Genomic DNA, 24,310 nt, shown 5'->3' on the forward strand with positions numbered 1-24,310 from the left:
GGAGTCCGGATTTTGGCTACTTTTTGGAGCTGGTTTGTACCTTAAAAAGTAGCCAACTTTTTTTTACCTAGTGTACCTGGCATGCTGCTCCCGGTGCATGTTGGGTAATGTAGTTTGTATTTAACAAATAGCCTGCAGCCCAGGTTAATGTAAAACTACATTACCCAACATGCAATGGGACTGGTGTAGAAAGAAGCTCCTTTTTCTACTCTGCTTTGTTGCCAGTCTAACCTGTTAGTCCCAACCTGTCTGCATTGCAACCTGCTTCCTGCTCTGTTTGGTATGAGATTCTACTACTACTCTGCACTGTAATGTGGAGGTAATATTTGTTACTTTCTGCAGCTGATCCCTAAGCTGTTACTCTCAGAATTGAGAGTTGTAGTTAAACATAACCATACGTATATCATGGCTCTGCAAAGTGCGATTGTTGTACCGATAATGAAGTCAGGGGCAGTGCAGGGTTAGTAGTGACACTAATTTAGGGGTTTATTGATCATGCTGTGTAAAAAATGGAGCAAACCATCACCGGTGCTGTTTCTCATAGCAGCCAATCAGATGTTTCGCTTTGGTTTTCTAACTGTTGAGATCTAATTGCTGATTGGTTGCCCTGGGCAACGTCACTGTTAATCCTTCACTCCACTTTTTACACAGCATGATAAATATACCCCTAAAAGTTGCACCTAGTGTTGCCACCCAGGTGATATTTTACTGGCCCAGCTTGTAAAACACCTGCCAGGGCCAGTATTACACATTAACCGGCTATGTAGTTGTTATACCCTCAAGATAAGCCTCTAACCCCCCCTCGATCTGCCCCCAATCCACCCCAGGCATCGCACGAACTGCCTCAGGGGGACTCGGGATTGAATCTCCACTGTCTCCGCCGTCTCTTATGTCACTAATGTTCACTTTCTGTCTTTGCGACTGCCCAGCAATTCTGCAGGAAGTAGTTTCAGTTGAATCCTTTATGGTTAAACTTAATCCCAACCAATAACCAATTATTATTCCCCTATATTTGCTTTTACCCACTTATGGGGCAATAGCTTTTGCAATATAGAGTAAATTATATAAACATTTTCCCAAAGTGTAAAAATGACCTTCCAAGAGGCCCCAGTCCCTGTTCTGTCCAGGCCACGCCCAGTGCAAATTAACTCATTCTTACCTGTCCATAGCCCTGCCCCTTTCTTCTATAAACCTCTTATTATTATTATTAACATTTATTTATAAAGCGCCAACATATCCCGCAGCGCTGTACAATAAGTGGGTTACATACATTGGACATACAGAGTAACATATAAAGCAACCAATAACCGATACAGGAGGTGAAGGGAGCCCTGCCTAAAAGAGCTTACAATCTACAAGGAGTAACATATAAAGCAACCAATAACCGATACAAGAGGGGAAGGGAGCCCTGCCCAAAAGAGCTTACAATCTACAAGGAGTAACATATAAAGCAACCAATAACCGATACAGGAGGTGAAGGGAGCCCTGCCTAAAAGAGCTTACAATCTACAAGGAGTAACATATAAAGCAATCAGTAACCGATACAAGAGGGGAAGGGAGCCCTGCCCAAAAGAGCTTACAATCTACAAGGAGTAACATATAAAGCAATCAATAACCGATACAGGAGGTGAAGAGAGCCCTGCCCAAAAGAGCTTACACTCTACTTGAAAACTGTAACAGAAAAATAGGAATATTCATCAGCCATAATGGTGCTGTCAGACTTGAGTACTGACCCCAGTAAGCAGTAAATCATTTTGGAAGGCACAGTTGCCCTTTAAATCTTCCCTTATGCCGGAATTTGCAAATAACCTGCCCCCCCCCTCCATCTTGTGCCCAAATGCATAAATTCAATTCACAGACTGAAGTGTAATTAAACTTCATTTCAGCTTTGCCTATCAGTAATTAGCAGCTCGTTAGCCTTGTTGTACGGGATCAGTCGGAATTGAGAGTTGTGAGCGGCTCGTGCTGAGATAAGCGGATGCCAGCGCGTCTGTTTCCTTCCCTCCGTTTCATTAGACATTTTTGAAGACATAATAAACAAAATGAAAGGAAAGGAAACGGCAGATATTTTGGGGGAAAATCATTTATATTTATTTATTCCAAAAGAAACTTCTTTCCTGAGCTTGGGGCAGATGTACTAATACTTGTACAGGTATGGGACCTGTTATACAGAATGCTCGGGACCTGGGGATTTCCATATAAGGGATCTTTCCTTAATTTGGATCTCCATACCTTGTCTACTAAAAAATCATTTAAACCCAATAGGGCTGTTTTGCCTCCAATAAGGGGTAATTATATCTTAGTTGGGATCAAGTACAGGTACTGTTTTATTATTACAGAGAAAAAGGAATCATTTAACCATTAAATAAACCCAATAGGGCTGTTCTGCCCCAATAAGGGGTAATTATATCTTAGTTGGGATCAAGTACAGGTACTGTTTTATTATTACAGAGAAAAGGGAATCATTTAACCATTAAATAAACCCAATAGGGCTGTTCTGCCCCCAATAAGGGGTAATTATATCTTAGTTGGGATCAAGTACAGGTACTGTTTTATTATTACAGAGAAAAGGGAATCATTTAACCATGAAATAAACCCAATAGGGCTGTTCTGCCCCAATAAGGGGTAATTATATCTTAGTTGGGATCAAGTACAGGTACTGTTTTATTATTACAGAGAAAAGAGAATCATTTAACCATTAAATAAACCCAATAGGGCTGTTCTGCCCCAATAAGGGGTAATTATATCTTAGTTGGGATCAAGTACAGGTACTGTTTTATTATTACAGAGAAAAGAGAATCATTTAACCATTAAATAAACCCAATAGGGCTGTTCTGCCCCAATAAGGGGTAATTATATCTTAGTTGGGATCAAGTACAGGTACTGTTTTATTATTACAGAGAAAAGGGAATCATTTAACCATGAAATAAACCCAAAAAGTCATGTAGAAGCCAATGGGAGTTGTCCTACGTGAACTGTAACACTCTTTCATTTGCTTTTAGAGGTTTTATGGGTTTTTTTCCATTTGAAAGTCCACAAAGATTTGTGGAAAAGTATAAAAACCACAAAAAATTTGTGTTCAGTTTTCAATTCAGATCTTTTAATTAATGACTAGACATTCATGCAATTAGTAGGGTTGCCACCTTTCTAGAGAGTTTTTACCGGCCTATGGGGGCGGGCACAAAAGGGGGCAGCAGGATGATGTAAAATGGGTGGAGCAATGATCTAAAAATATGAATTGTGAAACCACAACAGGGCAGGGTCCAAGTGTGCAGAAAACAAGGGCAGCTTGAGCCCACTTTGCACCAGGTCTAGTAACCCATAGCAACCAACCAGTGAGAAGCATTTAAATGGTCACCTATTGGAAAGCAAACACCTGGTGCAACTTTTATTACACCATCCAAGAGAGGAGCCCCTTGAACCCCCATATGTACTAAAAGATACTCAGTTTGCCCAGTAGCAGTAACCAATAGCAACCGAAAAGATGTTTCCTTTAATACAGGTGAGCAGTAAATGCTACCTGCTGATTGGTTGCTATGGGTTACTGCTCCAGGGTGAATTTAGTGTATTTAGGGATTCACCGAATCCCGGATTCGGTTCGGGATTCGGGGCGAATCCAGCTTTTTTTGAAGGATTGGGATTTTGAAGGATTCGGGATTTGGCAGAATCCGTCGGGGTGGGTTCGGTGCATCCCTATTTATATTACATAACCCCCTATGTATGTCGTCAATGTTATATACAGTCGTTTGTTTTTTCTTTTTATTCAAATTGAAGTCCCACCCTTAGACCAGCAGAACAGCATTTTTATTTTTCACGCTTTTTGCAAACTTTTATATGTTTTTCTATGTTTTCGTTTCACTCGCGCCGCGTGAAGCCGCATTTATCTAAAGAAATGCTGCATTAAATGTCACCAACGCGAGACGCAACCGACACGCTAACAAAGCGGCCATGTTTTTATCCTGAATATCAAACCCATTAAAACCCCGGTGCCCTTAAGCCCCTCGGTGTAACAGGTACTTTCAGTGAGTCACTAATTCGTAGCCAGCTGCTCGGCTGAATAAGTCGTACATTAAGGGGAAGGGAATGGGATTTAGTGTATGGGACCCCCGATGGGCGGAAGGAAAGTGTTTGTAAGGAAACAAAATGAATCGGTTCCAATGCCATAAAACACTGCTGCCGGCGTGGCTTATACGTGGGCTAATAAACATAAAGGCTCACATTATACACCACCCCTGGCCAGCAATTCTATGGTTTGCTAAGATGTCGGAATCACTGATACAGTTGATATTATATGTGTGGCCCCTTTGGGAATCGTTTTCTGTAACTAAAAATGGAGGAAGTTTTAATAAATGAACCAAATGCTCTTTATTTCATTATTACAGGATCTTGTGCCCCAACTGTGTGATGCATTGCAAATGATAACTTATGTCACTTATGTTCTCTTTCTTATTTCATAACAGCCCCCATACAGAGAGATACCATAAAACTATGGCACATAGGGATTCCCCTGTACTAAGCACAATTCAGCAGGAACAGCCCCCTAAGTTTGCTCATAGCCTGTACAGAGAGATACCATAAAACTATGGCACATAGGGATTCCCCTGTACTAAGCACAATTCAGCAGGAACAGTCCCCTAAGTTTGCTCATAGCCTGTACAGAGAGATACCATAAAACTATGGCAGCATAGGGATTCCCCTGTACTAAGCACAATTCAGCAGGAACAGCCCCCTAAGTTTGCTCATAGTCTGTACAGAGAGATACCATAAAACTATGGCACATAGGGATTCCCCTGTACTAAGCACAATTCAGCAGGAACAGTCCCCTAAGTTTGCTCATAGCCTGTACAGAGAGATACCATAAAACTATGGCAGCATAGGGATTCCCCTGTACTAAGCACAATTGAGCAGGAACAGTCCCCTAAGTTTGCTCATAGCCTGTACAGAGAGATACCATAAAACTATGGCAGCATAGGGATTCCCCTGTACTAAGCACAATTCAGCAGGAACAGTCCCCTAAGTTTGCTCATAGCCTGTACAGAGAGATACCATAAAACCTGGCAGCATAGGGATTCCCCTGTACTAAGCACAATTCAGCAGGAACAGCCCCCTAAGTTTGCCCATAGCCTGTACAGAGAGATACCATAAAACTATGGCAGCATCAGGGCCGGAACTAGGGGTAGGCAGAAGAGGCAGCTGCCTAGGGAGCAACGATTGGGGGGCACCAGACAGGTACCTCTCCTGCCTATCCCTAGTGCTACTTTGTCATTGCTTGTCATTAGCGGTGGAGGCAATGACTGATCTAATCGCACGGGGAGGTGGGCGGAGTTGGCCGACCGGGTTGCCTAGGGCGCCCGGTCGGCTTGGCCCGCCCCTGGACAGCATAGGGATTCCCCTGTACTAAGCACAATTCAGCAGGAACAGCCCCCTAAGTTTGCTCATAGCCTGTACAGAGAGATACCATAAAACTATGGCACATAGGGATTCCCCTGTACTAAGCACAATTCAGCAGGAACAGCCCCCTAAGTTTGCTCATAGCCTGTACAGAGAGATACCATAAAACTATGGCAGCATAGGGATTCCCCTGTACTAAGCACAATTCAGCAGGAACAGCCCCCTAAGTTTGCTCATAGCCTAAAATGATGTCCACATAGGTATTCTCCTATCCATGTATGGGGCCACTGAACATTGGAACATTGTCTGAGATTCCGTAACATGGAGCCTACACAATTGGCCAATGGGGCAGCACTCTGGCTTTTATGTGTGAGTGCAGTATTATTACTAACACCAATACTTTATAACCCAGACACTCATTCCATAGCCCTAATCTCACTTAAAAAGAAATAAAGTAGAAAAGATCCATAAGAGAACACCCTGCCCACCTCCCAGGAACCTTAATGAGCTCCTTCATCTGTTTTCTCTTTCAATTTATTATGTTTTCCAAGTGAAAATCTACAGACTCGTGTGAACTCGGCAGCTTCAAACCGAGAGGGTTTAAGTGGGATCATCGGAGTCTTCTCTGGGCCTTTGCTTTGTCCGTAGGCGATTGGATCAAGCAACGATTTTCTCTCGTTTCCCTCTCTGGCTTAAACCATCTGAGACAGAGCGAGATTCTAAGAGTAGAAAATAAAAAGATACACTTTGTGCCAGGGAAACGGGAATAACCTCTGTCAAATAAAGTGAATTAACATGAAATTAAACAGAAAACTTTTTGTATAGAGCACTGGTAGAAACCACTGACTTTCCACTCACAAATCAAAAACTATTATTGCTTTAATGGTATTGGTAGAATGTTTGGGAAGGGGAGGAGAGATTTCTCAAACTTTGTTCTTTTAGTAGGATGTAGAGGGTGATATTTGCAATTGGTCTTCATTTTATGTTATTTGTAGTTTTTTAGTTATTTTTTTTCTGGTCAGGAGCTCTCTACTTTGGAGTTTCAGCAGCTATTTGGTTGCTAGGGTCCAAGTTACCTTAGTAACCGGGGAGTGGTTTGAATGATAGATCGTTATATGAATATGAGAGGGCCTGAATAGAAAACAAAGCTGCAAAAAGTAACAACCGTAGCCTCACAGAGCAATAGTTTTTTGGCTGCCGGGGTCAGTGACCCCCATTTTAAAACCGCAAAGACTTGGAAGAAGCAGGCAAATAAGGGTTGCCACCATGGCCGGAACTAGGGGTAGGCAGAAGAGGCAGCTGCCTAGGGTGCAACGATTAGGGGGCCTCTCCTGCCTACCCCTAGTCCTCCTCCTTTGTCATTGCCCCAGCCGCTTGTCATTAGTAGCGGGGGCAATGATCCATCGCATTGGGTGGGTGTGGTGGCTTGGCCCACCCCTGGTTGCCACTGGTATTTTACTGGCCTAACTGGTAATCATCATCTAGAGTGGGGGGGGGGGGGGGGGGCTAGTATTACAAATATATAATTCCCCTTCTTTCCCTCATATCTGTTCTGCTAATGTCTCCATCCTTTTTAGCACTCCAGCCCACCTCCTATCACATACAGCCCCTTTACCCACCCCAAGTGGCCATTCCCACCCTATAACATCACTGCTTAGCCCCTATGACTTAACCAACAAAATTAACCTCCCCAGGCCAGTAAGATTATCCCCAAAAGGTAGAAACCCTAGAGAAAACCCACAAACCTCTTGCAAACAGTGCCCAGGCCAGAATCGAACTCAGGACTGCAAGGCAGTAGTACTTATCACTGGGCCACCGTGTCCCTATGCTGTATGCTTGCAAAGCAAACAAATGAATACTGAATATACTGCTTTATTAAACAAATGGGCTAGGTGGGTTGGTTGGTTCTTTTCTTCCTGCCCAATGCAAGTTTCTATGTAAAATGTTCAGTGTAATTAATGACCCTGATCCCTCCTCCCCAGCAAATTAGCTGCACGGATTAATGGCGGCTTATAAACGCCATTTATTAGCCATGATTTTCACGAGAGCTCCTTCAGGGGCCCATGAATAATTACAGATTAGCCCGGCTCTCTGGAAAGGAAGGGTTTGAGCGAGGAATAAACGTCAGGGAGCGGCCCCTATCCCCCCGGCTGCCGGACTTCCCAACACCTGCTCCATGAGTCACAACTCACACGGGTTGGAATCTGATGAAGTGTGTGATTGCGAGGCCCATTCTCTATTTACTTGCGCATTCAGGCCATTTACTGGCTTGTAAATGGGAGACTTGGCAACGGCTGAATGTAGCGACCCACCCTGACAAGAACAGATGCGCTCACAAAAGCAAGATGCGAATATCTCTGCAACTGCCGCCCAACTGAATAGTCACACTACAAGGCGTATTTACTAAGGGGTAGGTGCAAACATTGGCATGGGGCAAAGTTACCTTCCCTATAGCAGGCAGTAAGTACAGGCTTCCTACTCACTCTCGGGAATGATGTACATTAGTAGTTACTTACTAGGGAAGGTTTGGGCCGGCTTAGCATGAGTAGGTTAGGGTTTTTGCTGTAGGCAAGTCAGTTTTGCTTCCCTGAGCCTGCCCAGGCCCTGAGATAGAGGAAGGCCACAAAGACCCGGGCCTAGGGTGGCATGCTGCTCAGCTGGATTTTTCCTTCCTACAGACAGCTGGGGCATTAGGGATTGGACACTCTGAATCTCCTGTATCTATTCATCAGTGCTGTGTGTGTCAGTAGGAGATCCCAGTGGAGCCAATAAAAGGGCAGCCATTTTGGGGGTTTAACCTTAAAAGCAAGTAAGTTGCAGGTAAAACTCAGTCCCTTTGTTTAATGTATAATGAAGCAGTAGAATTTTTAATGAATCAGATAAAAGTGAGTGTAGGACTGGCCAGACCGGGGGTGAGTGAGTGTAGGACTGGCCAGACCGGGGGTGAGTGAGTGTAGGACAGGCCAGACCGGGGGTGAGTGAGTGTAGGACAGGCCAGACCGGGGGTGAGTGAGTGTAGGACTGGCCAGACCGGGGGTGAGTGAGTGTAGGACAGGCCAGACCGGGGGTGAGTGAGTGTAGGACTGGCCAGACCGGGGGTGAGTGAGTGTAGGACTGGCCAGACCGGGGGTGAGTGAGTGTAGGACTGGCCATACCGGGGGTGAGTGAGTGTAGGCCAGGCCAGACCGGGGGTGAGTGAGTGTAGGACTGGCCAGACCGGGGGTGAGTGAGTGTAGGCCAGACCGGGGGTGAGTGAGTGTAGGCCAGACCGGGGATGAGTGAGTGTAGGCCAGACCAGGGGTGAGTGAGTGTAGGCCAGACCGGGGATGAGTGAGTGTAGGCCAGACCGGGGGTGAGTGTAGGCCAGACCGGGGGTGAGTGAGTGTAGGCCAGACCGGAGGTGAGTGAGTGTAGGCCAGACCGGGGGTGAGTGTAGGCCAGACCGGGGGTGAGTGAGTGTAGGCCAGACCGGAGGTGAGTGAGTGTAGGCCAGACCGGGGGTGAGTGTAGGCCAGACCGGGGGTGAGTGAGTGTAGGCCAGACCGGGAGTGTCTGTGACGTAGTTGCCCAGCTTAATGCACAGAATGGCTTATTGTCCTGTATATATTGATAATGGGTAATCACAGGCACTGAGCCCTATGACAATTAAATACACTTACATAGCAGATGGAATATCAAAGATGACTGAGCTTCAGTCTATGTTGGTGCCCTACACACCAATACGCAGCAAAATGCTCTTCCTCTGACCAACTTTTCCCTTAATCTCAGCTCCGATAGAAGAGTCACAGAGCTAAAATGACAGAAGATACATCGAGGGTCAGATTCCTTCCAGTCATCACGTTAGGAGGAAGAGCGGGAAATGCACTTACTGGGTAGAGTATGCTAAGGTTTATTTAACTAGTTAAGCAGCTGTCAGCATTTTGACCCTACTGTATGGGGCTTTCATTAACTCCGAGGAACATCCACCTGCTGGTACTGAAATATTAACCAGAGCTGGTAACCCTAGGTGGGAGCAGAACCACATTTCATGGGAACATTTATCACATTTTTTATTAGCCATATTATATTCCTTTATACACTGTCTATGAATGTGTGAAACAATGGGGTAACAGTCACCCTGCTATAGTTCCAGGGGTACCCAGGGCACAAATAAGCACTCACCCCAAATCCCCCCCTAACTGGCCTTCAGGCTGGGCCCGCTTAGCCCATAACAAGGTTACAGATATATAGAAACATTGGGGTAACAGTCACCCTGCTATAGTTCCAGGGGTACCCAGGGCACAAATAAGCACTCACCCCAAATCTCCCCTTAACTGGCCTTCAGGCTGGGCCCCCTTAGCCCATAACAAGGTTACAGATATATAGAAACATTGGGGTAACAGTCACCCTGCTATAGTTCCAGGGGTACCCAGGGCACAAATAAGCACTCGCCCCAAATCCCCCCCTAACTGGCCTTCAGGCTGGGCCCCCTTAGCCCATAACAAGGTTACAGATATATAGAAACATTGGGGTAACAGTCACCCCACTATAGTTCCAGGGGTACCCAGGGCACAAATAAGTACTCACCCCAAATCCCCCCCTAACTGGCCTTCAGGCTGGGCCCCCTTAGCCCAGGTGATTCTACAGGCGGAGCCACCGCCACCTTTGACGCACTAGTGCTCAATTCATATAATAGGAGGAGGGACGGAAGCAGCAACTCCGAGCACAAATATAAGGTTAAGGGTGAAGACACACAGAGCTACTAGTAGCAGCTACTTGTCACGGCTACTAAGCACCAGAAAATCCCCTGCCATAGACAATACTGAGAATTGCCTCTGCTAAAACACACGTACAGCAATTATCAGTAAATGATCAGCATTGTCTATTTCTGTAGCCACAACAAGTAGCTGCTACTAAGTAGCTCCGTGTGTCTTCACCCTTAAAGAATCACACCGAACTGAGCAACTACAGCATATTAAATCTATAGCAAACTGAGTTGCCCTGAGTTTTTATAAAAAGTCTGTTGCATTAATCATATCTCACTGATGGTATTTTTGTCTGCTCTGTGGGGAGTATATGAGTATGGCATCTTAGATTCAAGACTAAACTAATATCGTAACCGTGAGTCAAAACCTATGAATGGAAACAGACAAAAACCACAGTTGTTTCTGAATGAAAAGCCTTTATGACAAATATCAGCCTTATAGATTCTCATGGTGGGCATACAGCCAGAAAGCCCACATAATATCTAATGCAAATTGAATAACCCTTTGGGCTGAGAAAAACAAAAAATACAGGTATGGGACCCGTTATCCAGAATGCTCGGGACCTGGAGTTTTCCGGATAAGGGGTCTTTCTGTAATTCAGATCTCCTACCTCAAGTTTACAAAAAAATTATTTAAGCAGTAATTAAACCAAATAGGATTGTTTTTCCTCCAATACAGATTAATTATATCTAATTTGGGATCCAATAGGACTGTTCTGCCCCAATAAGGGGTAATTATATCTTAGTTGGGATCAAGTACAGGTACTGTTTTATTATTACAGAGAAAAGGGAATCATTTAACCATTAAATAAACCCAATAGGGCTGTTCTGCCCCCAATAAGGGGTAATTATATCTTAGTTGGGATCAAGTACAGGTACTGTTTTATTATTACAGAGAAAAGGGAATCATTTAACCATGAAATAAACCCAATAGGGCTGTTCTGCCCCCAATAAGGGGTAATTATATCTTAGTTGGGATCAAGTACAGGTACTGTTTTATTATTACAGAGAAAAGGGAATCATTTAACCATGAAATAAACCCAATAGGGCTGTTCTGCCCCAATAAGGGGTAATTATATCTTAGTTGGGATCAAGTACAGGTACTGTTTTATTATTACAGAGAAAAGGGAATCATTTAACCATGAAATAAACCCAATAGGGCTGTTCTGCCCCAATAAGGGGTAATTATATCTTAGTTGGGATCAAGTACAGGTACTGTTTTATTATTACAGAGAAAAGGGAATCATTTAACCATGAAATAAACCCAATAGGGCTGTTCTGCCCCAATAAGGGGTAATTATATCTTAGTTGGGATCAAGTACAGGTACTGTTTTATTATTACAGAGAAAAGGGAATCATTTAACCATTAAATAAACCCAATAGGGCTGTTCTGCCCCAATAAGGGGTAATTATATCTTAGTTGGGATCAAGTACAGGTACTGTTTTATTATTACAGAGAAAAGGGAATCATTTAACCATTAAATAAACCCAATAGGGCTGTTCTGCCCCCAATAAGGGGTAAAAGGTCCGGTGCAGAGTATATTTTTAACAAACAAAAATTGTATCTTGTAAAAAACAAAAGTTTCCAATGTTATATTCTACTGGTCTAATGGAAAGTCACTTGTGAAACGGACAGTAATAGTGCAGGAAAAATGCTCATTTATGTATATTGGTCCCGAAGGGGCTGATTTAATAGTAAACATGTTGTGGCTACTAAAACAGGCAATGCTCATCATTTACTGATAATTGTCTCTATGTGTGTTTAGCAGAGGCAATTCTCAGTGTTACATAGTTACATAGGGTTGAAAAAAGACCATTGTCCATCAAGTTCAACCCATCCGAGTAAACCCAGCACACAACCTATACTAACCAATCTATACACTCACATACATAAACTATATATACAAACACTAGTACTAACTGTAGATATTAGTATCACAATAGCCTTGGATATTCTGCTTGTTCAAAAACTCATCCAGGCCCCTCTTATAGGCATTAACAGAATCTGCCATTACCCCATCACTAGGAAGGGCATTCCCCAACCTCACTGCCCTCACCGTGAGGAACCCCCTACGCTGCTTCAAATGGAAGCTCCTTTCCTCTAATCTAAAGGGGTGACCTCTGGTGCGCTGATTGTTTTTATGGGAAAAAAGAACATCCCCCAACTGCCTATAATCCCCTCTAATGTACTTGTACAGAGTAATCATGTCCCCTCGCAAGCACCTCTTTTCCAGAGAAAACAACCCCAACCTCGACAGTCTCACCTCATAGTTTAACCCTTCCATCCCCTTTACCAGTTTAGTTGCAGTCTCTGCACTCTCTCCAGCTCATTAATATCCTTCTTAAGGACTGGAGCCCAAAACTGCACTGCATACTCAAGGTGAGGCCTTACCAGGGACCTATAAAGAGGTATTGTCTATGGCAGGGGATTTTCTGGCGTTTAGTAGCCGTGAAAAAGTAGCTGCTACAAAATAGCTCAGTGTGTCTTCACCTTAACACTACCATGTAGAATACCAAAGAAAAATAAACATACCCTCTTCCTTTGAAATATAATATCACTAACACCACTGACTTTATCTTAGACTTTCGCTGAATATTAATTCAATTACCACCATAAAGTGCCATGTATTATTTACAGGAGGAAAGAGAAAGGAAGCAAACTTGGCAGAACAACATGGGCCGTTACCTATTCTCTAACCTTGTGACTAAAATCAATTTGATGTGTTCATTCTTTATTTAGAACTTAATGTTCTGCCAAAGTGCAAAGGAAAGTCAACAGGTAGTCATACAATGGCGTTCCTGGCCGTACTTTGATCCTGTCAAGAATGTTTGCATTCATCATCAGGCCGGTAGCGCGATACCTCTTACATTCAATATTGAGCCCCGGCCATGGAGATTAAACAGACTGCAGACCTGAATGATTAGAATGACTTCATGAAATAGGGCAGCAGCCAAGTTTGCTAATTCAATATATGTCTTGGCTGGGATATAAAACAATGACTGCCCTGAATGGAAGCAGCTCCTAACGTACCCCGGGGCAAGAGTCAGTTACAACACAGGATGCAAAAATGTAAATTCAAGGCATATGACCTGGATATAATGACTTTTTTTTTTGCTATAGTATATACAGGAGAAGTGGGCAGCTCCACGTTGTAGCTTCTGCCCATCCCAGTTGCAGTCAGGTGATCCCAGCCAGGGGGCCCAGACCCGACCCTTGCTGTCGCTCCCTCTGCCCGACCATTCCTCTGCTGATGCAGGCTCCTTCTGCACGACCGTTCCTCCACTGACGTGGGCTCGCTCTGCCCGACCGTTCCTCCCCTGATGCGTGCTCCCTCTGCTTGACCGTTCCTCCCCTGACGCGGGCTCCCTCTGCTCGACCGTTCCTCCCCTGATGCGTGCTCTCTCTGCTTGACCGTTCCTCCCCTGACGCGGGCTCCCTCTGCTCGACCGTTCCTCCCCTGATGCGTGCTCCCTCTGCTTGACCGTTCCTCCCCTGATGCGTGCTCCCTCTGCTTGACCGTTCCTCCCCTGATGCGTGCTCCCTCTGCTCGACCGTTCCTCCCCTGATGCGTGCTCCCTCTGCTCGACCGTTCCTCCCCTGATGCGTGCTCCCTCTGCTTGACCGTTCCTCCCCTGATGCGTGCTCCCTCTGCTTGACCGTTCCTCCCCTGGTCAAAATTGGATTAAGCAATGTTGTACAGGTAGGGGATCCCTTATCCGGCAACCCATTGTCCAGAAAGTCCCAAATTACAGAAAGGCCATCTCCCATAGACTCCATTATAAGCAAATAATTCTAATTTTTAAAACTGATTTCCTTTTTCTCTGTAATAATAAAACAGTACCTGTACTTGATCCCAACTAAGATATAATTACCCCTTATTGGGGGCAGAACAGCCCTATTGGGTTTATTTAATGGTTAAATGATTCCCTTTTCTCTGTAATAATAAAACAGTACCTGTACTTGATCCCAACTAAGATATAATTACCCATTATTGGGGCAGAACAGTCCTATTGGGTTTATTTAATGGTTAAATGATTCCCTTTTCTCTGTAATAATAAAACAGTACCTGTACTTGATCCCAACTAAGATATAATTACCCATTATTGGGGCAGAACAGTCCTATTGGGTTTATTTAATGGTTAAATGATTCCCTTTTCTCTGTAATAATAAAACAGTACCTGTACTTGATCCCAACTAAGATATAATTACCCATTATTGGGGCAGAACAGCCCTATTGGGTTTATTTCATGGTTAAATGATTCCCTTTTCTCTGTAATAATAAAACAGTACCTGTACTTGATCCCAACTAAGATATAATTACCCCTTATTGGGGCAGAAAAGCCCTATTGGGGTTATTTAATGGTTAAATGATTCCCTTTTCTCTGTAATAATAAAACAGTACCTGTACTTGATCCCAACTAAGATATAATTACCTCTTATTGGGGGCAGAACAGCCCTATTGGGTTTATTTCATGGTTAAATGATTCCCTTTTCTCTGTAATAATAAAACAGTACCTGTACTTGATCCCAACTAAGATATAATTACCCCTTATTGGGGGCAGAACAGCCCTATTGGGTTTATTTAATGGTTAAATGATGAACCATTTTTCTATTATAGGTACCTTTTGCTGAAAGAAAGTGATTGGGTGCCTTTAATATACACAACTGGCCTTTGCTTAACCTGCATTACATAAAAAAAGCCCAAATTATTCACATGAAAAAGCAGACGGTTTTTGGGGAAATTCCTATAAGTCGTTAGGGAAAAATCCCCTGCACTTCTGTATGACTAAATGAACAGAGCAATCTCACATGGGATCTTCATATGTTACAGAAATGCAATTGGTCTTCGTTTTTTATTATGTGTGGTTTTTTCAGTTATTTAGCTGTTTTTCAGTTATTTTAGCTCTCCAGTTTGGAATTTCAGCAGCTATCTGGTTGCTAGGGTCCAAATTACCTTAGCAACCAAAGAGTGGTTTGCATGAGAGACTGATATATAAATAGGAGAGGGGTTGAATAGAAAGATAAGTAATAAAAAGTAACAATAACGATAAAATTGTAGCTTTAAAGAGCAACTGTTTTTTGGCTGAAGGGGTCAGTGACCCCCATTTGAAAGCATGTTTAAAACCCATCAGTTAATAGAGCTTCTCTAGCAGAATCCTGCATTATAATCTGTTGTTCCCATGGGGCTAGCCATATTCTTCATTTCCCAGGGTGCCACAGCCATGTGACCTGTGCTTTGATAAACTTCACTCACACTTTACTGCTGCGCTGCAAGTTGGAGTGATATCCCCCCCCCCTCACCCCCAGCAGCCGATCAGCAGAACAATGGGAAGGGAGCAAGATAGCAGCTCCCAGTAGGTATCAGAATAGCACTCAATAGTAAGAAATCCAAGTCCGGCTTGGGACTCCTCCAGTTACATGGGAGTAGGAGAAACAATAGGTTAGCTGAAAGCAGTTCTAATGTGTAGCGCTGGCTGAAAGCTCAGACTCAGGCACAAGGCACTGAGATGGCGCCTACACACCAATATTACAGCTACAAATACATTTGTTGGTTCAAGAATAAAAGGTTAAATGGCAGAGGGAATTATTTGCTGTGTAACAGTGTCATTTAGAAATAACAAGTACCCCACATGTGTCCCTCATTAAGGTGCTTATTGGCAACAACCCAACTTCCGTAAGGTTCTGGGGGTTCTGGTGCCAGACCATAAAAGGCTTTGATTTGGGCTGTAGGAAGTTCTAGTGACACCGCTGTATTTAATACAGTTGAAAGATGAATAGAGCGAAAGTCATTTAAATATAGAATTCTGCAGAAAGGCACAATAACTGCTTTGGAGATGACTCAGAGGGAGATTTTACGCTTTAATGTCTGAGCCAACGTGTTCATTTGTTGCTGCCACTACTGGGAAGTTCAGCCTTAGGCGAGATCTCCCGGCGTATGTTGTAGGCGTTAAAAGTATTATGTCGCTCTTTAAGCCTCATAATAAAACTGGCGGTTATTAAAGAGAACTGAGTAAGCCACGGATGTACAAATGCAGCTGCAATGGAATACGCTGCCCGGAAATGAAGCCTTCCCCGTCCAAGTCAAATGGCAAGAACAAAAGTACTTGGGATTAAGGGGAAATCTTTCCTGTTTGTCTCTGTAATCCTTTTTGTTTCCCTTTTAGGTTTATGTTGGGGAAAAAAAGGTTTGACCCCGATGAGGGGACACGAGGCAATGAGCTCAGAGGGGAAAGAACAGAGGAGGGACATCAGCCCAGGCCTGGAAGGTCCACTAAGGATCCAGGATCACAAATGGGAGGCTAGACCTAAAGTGCAACTTTCCTTATATACATTATATATGTTTTTAGAAAAAAAAACTTTAAAAAGCTTTACTCTTAAAGGGGAACTCTGGCTTCAAAACCAAGATTTGTTAGAGCCCCACACAGCACAGAAACCCCTAATATCCCTATCCCTGTAATCTGTTCCTTAAACTAGTAGGAATAAATACCATTATTATATGCTGAGATCCAGCTGCAAAACAGTTCTTTTCTTTCTGCATCATTTGAAATCCTGGCAGGGGAGGAGGGACTAAAACGCTGGTGTTACATATTGTAACAACTTCTCCACAGCTTACAGACAGCATGCGGGAACTAAATACCCCACAATGCATTGCACTGGGATGTCCCTTTCCTTATTAACATTACGTGTGCAGCAGGGCATTGTGGGATTTATTTTTTGAGTCTCAAAGTTGTGTTTTGGAGGAGTTTCCTATTTCAGTTTCCTATTGTTTCTCCCACTCCCATGTAACTGTAGGAGTCCCAAGCTGGACTTGGATTTCTTACTATTGAGTGCTATTCTGATACCTACTGGGAGCTGCTATCTTGCTCCCTTCCCACTGTTCTGCTGATCGGCTGCTGGGGGGGGGGGGGGGGATATCACCCCAATAAGGGGTAATTATATCTTAGTTGGGATCAAGTACAGGTACTGTTTTATTATTACAGAGAAAAGGGAATCATTTAACCATGAAATAAACCCAATAGGGCTGTTCTGCCCCCAATAAGGGGTAATTATATCTTAGTTGGGATCAAGTACAGGTACTGTTTTATTATTACAGAGAAAAGGGAATTATTAAACCATGAAATAAACCCAATAGGGCTGTTCTGCCCCCAATAAGGGGTAATTATATCTTAGTTGGGATCAAGTACAGGTACTGTTTTATTATTACAGAGAAAAGGGAATCATTTAACCATGAAATAAACCCAATAGGGCTGTTCTGCCCCCAATAAGGGGTAATTATATCTTAGTTGGGATCAAGTACAGGTACTGTTTTATTATTACAGATAAAAGGGAATCATTTAACCATTAAATAAACCCAATAGGGCTGTTCTGCCCCAATAAGGGGTAATTATATCTTAGTTGGGATCAAGTACAGGTACTGTTTTATTATTACAGAGAAAAGGGAATCATTTAACCATGAAATAAACCCAATAGGGCTGTTCTGCCCCAATAAGGGGTAATTATATCTTAGTTGGGATCAAGTACAGGTACTGTTTTATTATTACAGATAAAAGGGAATCATTTAAACATTAAATAAACCCAATTTATCTGAATAAATGGAGTTTATGGGAGATGACCTTTCCTTCATTCTGAACTTTCTGGAAAAGGGGTTTCTGGATAACGGATTCCCCTTTAATGAACGTGAGCTGCATCACAGCTAAATCCTCAGGATTTAGAGACATTAAGGAGGAGACATTTTCCAGCGAAAACCAAAACCAATACATAAATAGAAGCCGTGGACTTCTTGGGAAAGGAGGATGAAAGGTTCTATTTATGCGCTTATCACTCAGGGAGATTCCAAGCTCATTAAACTGTGATGTATTAATAGATTTTTGGGTTGTTTAATAAAGCGATGAATAGCAACAACAGAGCCTTATTCCTATGTGTCAATTTTCTAACGAAAGGGCAATGATTAGTAATAGGGAAAAACCTGGAGAACCGTGATGTGAAGGGCTTTCCACCGTCTCCTCCCATTGTTGCCGATAGAAAGCCTTTTCGGAGCAGTTTGCCGCCCTCAGTAGTAAAGATCTATCATTGGGGTGACACAACAGCTTTGTGGGTTCTTGCTCTAAGGGTGAAAACACATGGAGCTACTAGTAGCAGCTACTAAACAGCTACTAAACTCCAGAAAATCCCCTGCCATAGACAATACTGAGAATTGCCCCTGCTTAAACACACGTAGAGACAATTATCAGTAAATAATCAGCATTGTCTATTTTGGTAGCCACGACAAGTAGCTGCTACTAGTAGCTCTGTGTGCCTTAGGGCCATGACAGACGGGGATAATAGTCGCCCACGACAAATCTCCTTTGTCACAGGCGACTAATGTCCCCGAAATGCCATCCCACCGGCTAGAATGTAAATCGCCGGTGGGATGGAATACGCGGCGCCGAATGGCAACTTCGCAGATTTCTGCAAATCGCCATGCCGCATATGGCATCCCACTGGCGATTTACATTCTAGCCGGTGGGATGGCATTTCGGGGACATTAGTCGCCTGTGACAAGGGAAATTTGTTGTGTGCCAACTGATCTCCCAGTCTGTCACGGCCCTTATAATCATTGGTTCACAACTACTGTTGTCTGTCGCTGTGTGTAAACTCACTATTTGTGTTACGACTATAGTAAATGCCAGGGCAAATTTGCCAGGGAATCACTAAATTCTGCGAATGCTACAAAATGATTTTCTGTCAGTGACTCCTGCCATGAATTACTATAAATAATATAGACTTTGTCTGCACCTCACGGATACATTCCCTTATTATTTATTTATGATTATAAGGGCCATGACAGATGGGGAGATTAGTCGCCCACAACAAATCTCCCTTGTTGCGGGCGACTAATCTCCCCGAAATGCCATCCCACCGTCTAGAATGTAAATCGCCAGTGGGATGACATACGCGGCGCAGAAATCGCCAAAGTTTTCTCGCAAGGCAACTTCGCTGATTTTGGTAAATCACCGCGCCGCGTATGCCATCCCACTGGCGATTTACATTCTAGACGGTGGGATGGCATTTCGGGGAGATTAGTCGCCCGCAACAAGGGAGATTTGTCGCGTGCTAACTAATCTCCCCGTCTGTCACGGCCCTTATAATCATCGGTTCACAACTACTGTTGTCTGTCGCTGTGTGTGAATTCACTATTTGTGTTACAAATATAGTAAATGCCAGGGAATCACTAGATTCTACGAATGCTACAAAATGATTTTCTGTCAGTGACTCCTGCCATGAATTACTATAAATAATATAGACTTTGTCTGCACCTCACGGATACATTCCCTTATTATTTATTTATGATTATAAGGGCCATGACAGATGGGGAGATTAGTCGCCCACAACAAATCTCCCTTGTTGCGGGCGACTAATCTCCCCGAAATGCCATCCCACCGTCTAGAATGTAAATCGCCAGTGGGATGACATACGCGGCGCAGAAATCGCCAAAGTTTTCTCGCAAGGCAACTTCGCTGATTTTGGTAAATCACCGCACCGCGTATGCCATCCCACCGGCGATTTACATTCTAGACGGTGGGATGGCATTTCGGGGAGATTAGTCGCCCGCAACAAGGGAGATTTGTCGCGTGCTAACTAATCTCCCCGTCTGTCACGGCCCTTATAATCATCGGTTCACAACTACTGTTGTCTGTCGCTGTGTGTGAATTCACTATTTGTGTTACAAATATAGTAAATGCCAGGGAATCACTAGATTCTACGAATGCTACAAAATGATTTTCTGTCAGTGACTCCTGCCATGAATTACTATAAATAATATAGACTTTGTCTGCACCTCACGGATACATTTCCTGATTATTTATATGCAGAAGCAGTTGTGGAACAGGGAGGGAGTATTGTTTCTGCCGCAGTCAGCGCTCACAGACATAGTACGTACAGAACGCCCGGGGCCCTGGTGATGGCGCAGTGCAAGACAAACGTGCGGTGAGTGATTCAGAATGGGATAATATCTGAGACAGTTCCTCTGATTTATTATCTGCCTCGGGCTTTCTTTCCAAAGTGATCACAGTCGGGAGATTCAGGACAGCATGGAACTCAATGCAGATCATCACTGCTGTCCCATATAAATGCTCTACGCATATAGGGCCAAGCTATACCAACATTGTGTGGGTAATTATGCCTGAATTTGCACATAAACTCAATCCCTGCAGTGAGTAGAATGTTTTTTCTTTCTCCCTTGGGTGTATGGAGTCTTCCAGCCAATTAAGACCTACAATGTGGGCTTATGCTAACTGAGTATTATAACTAAAACTGAGGGCCCTCCCACAATAGGTGTGTATATCCACAGTTTCCCCAAAGTGGTGATTCTTTTACCTTAAACTCCTATGCTAACATTACCATAGCCACTGCTTTTCATGAAACATCAGCAAGAAGAGTCTTGTCACCACTGTAGCTCCAGCCAAGCTTGCCTCAAAAGAACCGCTTAAACTCCAGCCAAGCTTGCCTCAAAAGAACCACTGTAGCTCCAGCCAAGCTTGCCTCAAAAGAACCACTTTAACTCCAGCCAAGCTTGCCTCAAAAGAACCACTTTAACTCCAGCCAAGCTTGCCTCAAAAGAACCACTGTAGCTCCAGCCAAGCTTGCCTCAAAAGAACCACTGTAGCTCCAGCCAAGCTTGCCTCAAAAGAACCACTGTAGCTTCAGCCAAGCTTGCCTCAGAATAACCACTGTAGCTCCATCCAAGCTTGCTGCAAAAGAACCACTGTAACTCCAGCCAAGCTTGCCTCAAAAGAACCACTGTAGCTCCAGCCAATCGTGCCTCCATCCAAGCTTGCCTCAAAAGAACCACAGTAACTCCAGCCAAGCTTGCCTCAAAAGAACCACTGTAGCTCCAGCCAAGCTTGCCTCAAAAGAACCACTGTAGCTCCAGCCAAGCTTGCCTCAAAAGAACCACTGTAGCTCCAGCCAAGCTTGCCTCAAAAGAACCACTGTAGCTCCAGCCAAGCTTGCCTCAAAAGAACCACTGAAACTCCAGCCAAGCTTGCTTCAAAAGAACCACTGAAACTCCAGCCAAGCTTGCCTCAAAAGAACCACTGTAGCTCCAGCCAAGCTTACCTCAAAAGAACCACTGTAGCTCCAGCCAAGCTTGCCTCAAAAGAACCACTGTAGCTCCAGCCAAGCTTGCCTCAAAAGAACCACTGTAGCTCCATCCAAGCTTGCTGCAAAAGAACCACTGTAACTCCAGCCAAGCTTGCCTCAAAAGAACCACTGTAGCTCCAGCCAATCGTGCCTCCATCCAAGCTTGCCTCAAAAGAACCACAGTAACTCCAGCCAAGCTTGCCTCAAAAGAACCACTGTAGCTCCAGCCAATCGTGCCTCCATCCAAGCTTGCCTCAAAAGAACCACTGTAACTCCAGCCAAGCTTGCCTCCATCCAAGCTTGCCTCAAAAGAACCATGGTAACTCCAGCCAAGCTTGCCTCAAATCTCACCTGTTTCTCTTGCTATGCTATTGTAATTGTACTCATTTCATTATATAAAGGAGGGACCAAAGGTTGGAGCCTTCAAGTGAGACTTGAACTGAGAAAGGTTTGACAGCCACGGCTCTAGCCAGTGTAGCCACAATATTGAATAACTGGCCTTTACTCTGACTATCTTTAACTAGAGCTGCATTCTTGCATCTTAGAGTCTACTTTTGATGATGGTAGACTTACAGACTCATTTCCTAGTAGCTTAAGGAGCTTAGGCTATGTTAAAAAGAAGATACATTTTAAGGCAGACCATGGGGGTCATCTGCAATGTGCAACATGTAGAAAATGGGTGCACTCTAGTGCCGGGTTCTTGAAGGTGGTCACAACAGATCTTGCTCACAGATGGTACACAGTTACCATTTCTAAAATGCAAGTATATTGGAGCATTAATATATTGACAGAATGCTAACATGATTATAAATTCAGTGATTCCTCCAAACCCCACGTGGCCTCCATCATATAATATACCTGCTGGAAGTCACTGGCATTGTAGGGGGGTTTAAAACTACAACTACAGGCATCTCTCTTTACCCCAACGCTGTAGCCCCACAACACCTGGAGAGCTAAAGGGTGCCCATCCCTGGCCCAATGACAAAAGGTGCTGACAGAGAAACCAGACTTTCCTGCTTGGGTTTGAGTTACTGGGTAAACTCTAATGAGTCACATGTTTCCCAGAGCCTGGTGCCTCCGAGTCAACGGTCGTTTAATATTACATTATGCATTGTATTTACCAAATTGCAATAGAGGGAGATTTTCCCACTTGCTACTATTTTTGAATTAGATATTTCAATTAGGGTTAAAGCCTGAACTAAATGGTTCTGTGCCATCCAACAAAACCCTGCAGGTCTACTGGGTTTACAAATGTCACGTGCAAGAATGTAATCTTAAGGGGGTAAGTCTGTAGGGCTCATTTCCTAATTCTTTGGGCACAGCACCATTATATATTAGACCTTGAAAGTTTGCACCAGGTCTAGCAACCAGCAGCGACTAATTATATATTTGTCTTTCAAGAGGTGACCAGTAAACACTACATTCTTTTATTGCTTGCTTTAAAGAGTCTTTGCCTCACCAGTAAGATGCTGTGAGAGGGCTTTAATCTGCCCCATGGGGTGGGTTACAGACTTACTGCTGTGCAGGACATGTTCTATTCTGGTGTTCTATTGACCAGACCCCTTTATGAAGGCTTCCATTAGAATATTCTAGTCCATTCAACTTCTTGCCTTAAAAACCTTCCCCCTCACTCATGTTGAATTGCTTAGGATAGTTTTTCCTGGCCGCTATCACAGTGCATATTGACACCATTCATTAAAGCTTTGACCGGAAGGGGATCTAAACCAAAAAAATAAATTAGATGTCCTTCCAGTCAAAGCACCAATCCACCTCTTGCCCAGGTTTCAAGCAAACGTTCTAGTCCAGCTCACCCCTTGGCCATTAAGCTTTCTAGCCTAGATCTTGCCTTCCTGCAATTTGGGTTTTCCTGTTCCTGAGACCCCCATCTGGTTCCTAGTTCTTGAGTCCTTGCCTGGTTCCTTGCTCCGTGCCTGGTTCTTGTTCTGTGCCTGGTTCCTTGTTCCGTGCCTGGTTCCTTGTTCCGTGCCTGGTTCCTGTACTCCTGTGCCCCTTCTAGCTCTGTTCTTGGGGATCTCCCGGTTTTGACCTTGGCCTGTTCTTCGACTCTGCTTGCCAGCTGCCTGTCCCGACTACCGGCCCAATTACTGGACTAAATCTCTGCCTGCCCATTTTAAGTACTAAGGGCCGCCCCCTGGGATCATAGGAGTCACAGTGCACACAAACAAGCCAAGGCACACATTCACGCTAGGCCCCATCAGCCAATGAATGGGCAGAGTTCTGCCTTTTGCTCCCACACTACTTCCTGTTACAGTTAGAGCTGCATTATCTGTACCCACTTATTGTACAGCGCTGCGGAATATGTTGGCGCTTTATAAATAAATGTTAATAATAATGATAATAATAATAATTTCCTGTCAGCTGATCTCTGAGGTAGCACACAGCCTATCACAAAATGGCGGCTCAAGGGAAAGGATGTAAAAGAGCTATATTTACTTATTTATATATATTCCAGTTTGGTAAGATTCTTTATTAGGTCACTTAATATGATATAAACTAAGTATTCATTCTGGGTGTATAGTTTTCTTTTAACCGTCTATGCACTTCCTGTATTCAGTGTATCTCTATGCACTTCCTGTATTGAGTTAACCCATGGGTTGCTGACTCTAGGTTGAGACTAAAGCCTGGCAAATATCTCAGAAAGCGCTGAAAATAGACCATGAATGTGACCTGCAAACGCGCTCACAGAAATTTACGCCATGGTATTTATATAAGTGACTCTTGGGCGCTTCTCTTCTCCTCGGGGCTGATTTATTACAGACGGAGGTATATAAACAAGAACAGGAAGCTTTCTAGCTTAGCTGCCATCTAATTATTGAATCTGTGGGTGAGGTTTGTGTATTTCCTTTCTCCGGCGGCTAAATACAGATGATGTCATGTATTAATAACGCATCCTTCATCATCCCCAAGCAGCTGAGAGACTCAGTAGGACACCCAGACCACATGGCTCTCATCATCATCATCATCATCAGGAATAGCTGCAGTCTAACAGCGCTAGGCACTTGTCCCCTACACACTCCCCGCGCTATTAGCTG

General features: G+C 43.9%; 1 long non-coding RNA gene across 1 annotated transcript in view; it reads left to right on the forward strand.

Moving 5' to 3' along the window:
- Positions 1-220: 220 nt before the first annotated feature.
- Positions 221-24,310, forward strand: part of LOC116410932 — a 30,184-nt gene continuing 6,094 nt past the window's right edge. The window contains exons 1-3 of the long non-coding RNA XR_004222763.1: positions 221-319; positions 9,160-9,263; positions 19,988-20,102. This is a non-coding gene — a long non-coding RNA (uncharacterized LOC116410932). The remainder of the gene's footprint in view (positions 320-9,159; positions 9,264-19,987; positions 20,103-24,310) is intronic.

This window comes from Xenopus tropicalis, chromosome 5 (genome assembly GCF_000004195.4).
Source record: "Xenopus tropicalis strain Nigerian chromosome 5, UCB_Xtro_10.0, whole genome shotgun sequence".
NCBI lineage: Eukaryota > Metazoa > Chordata > Amphibia > Anura > Pipidae > Xenopus > Xenopus tropicalis.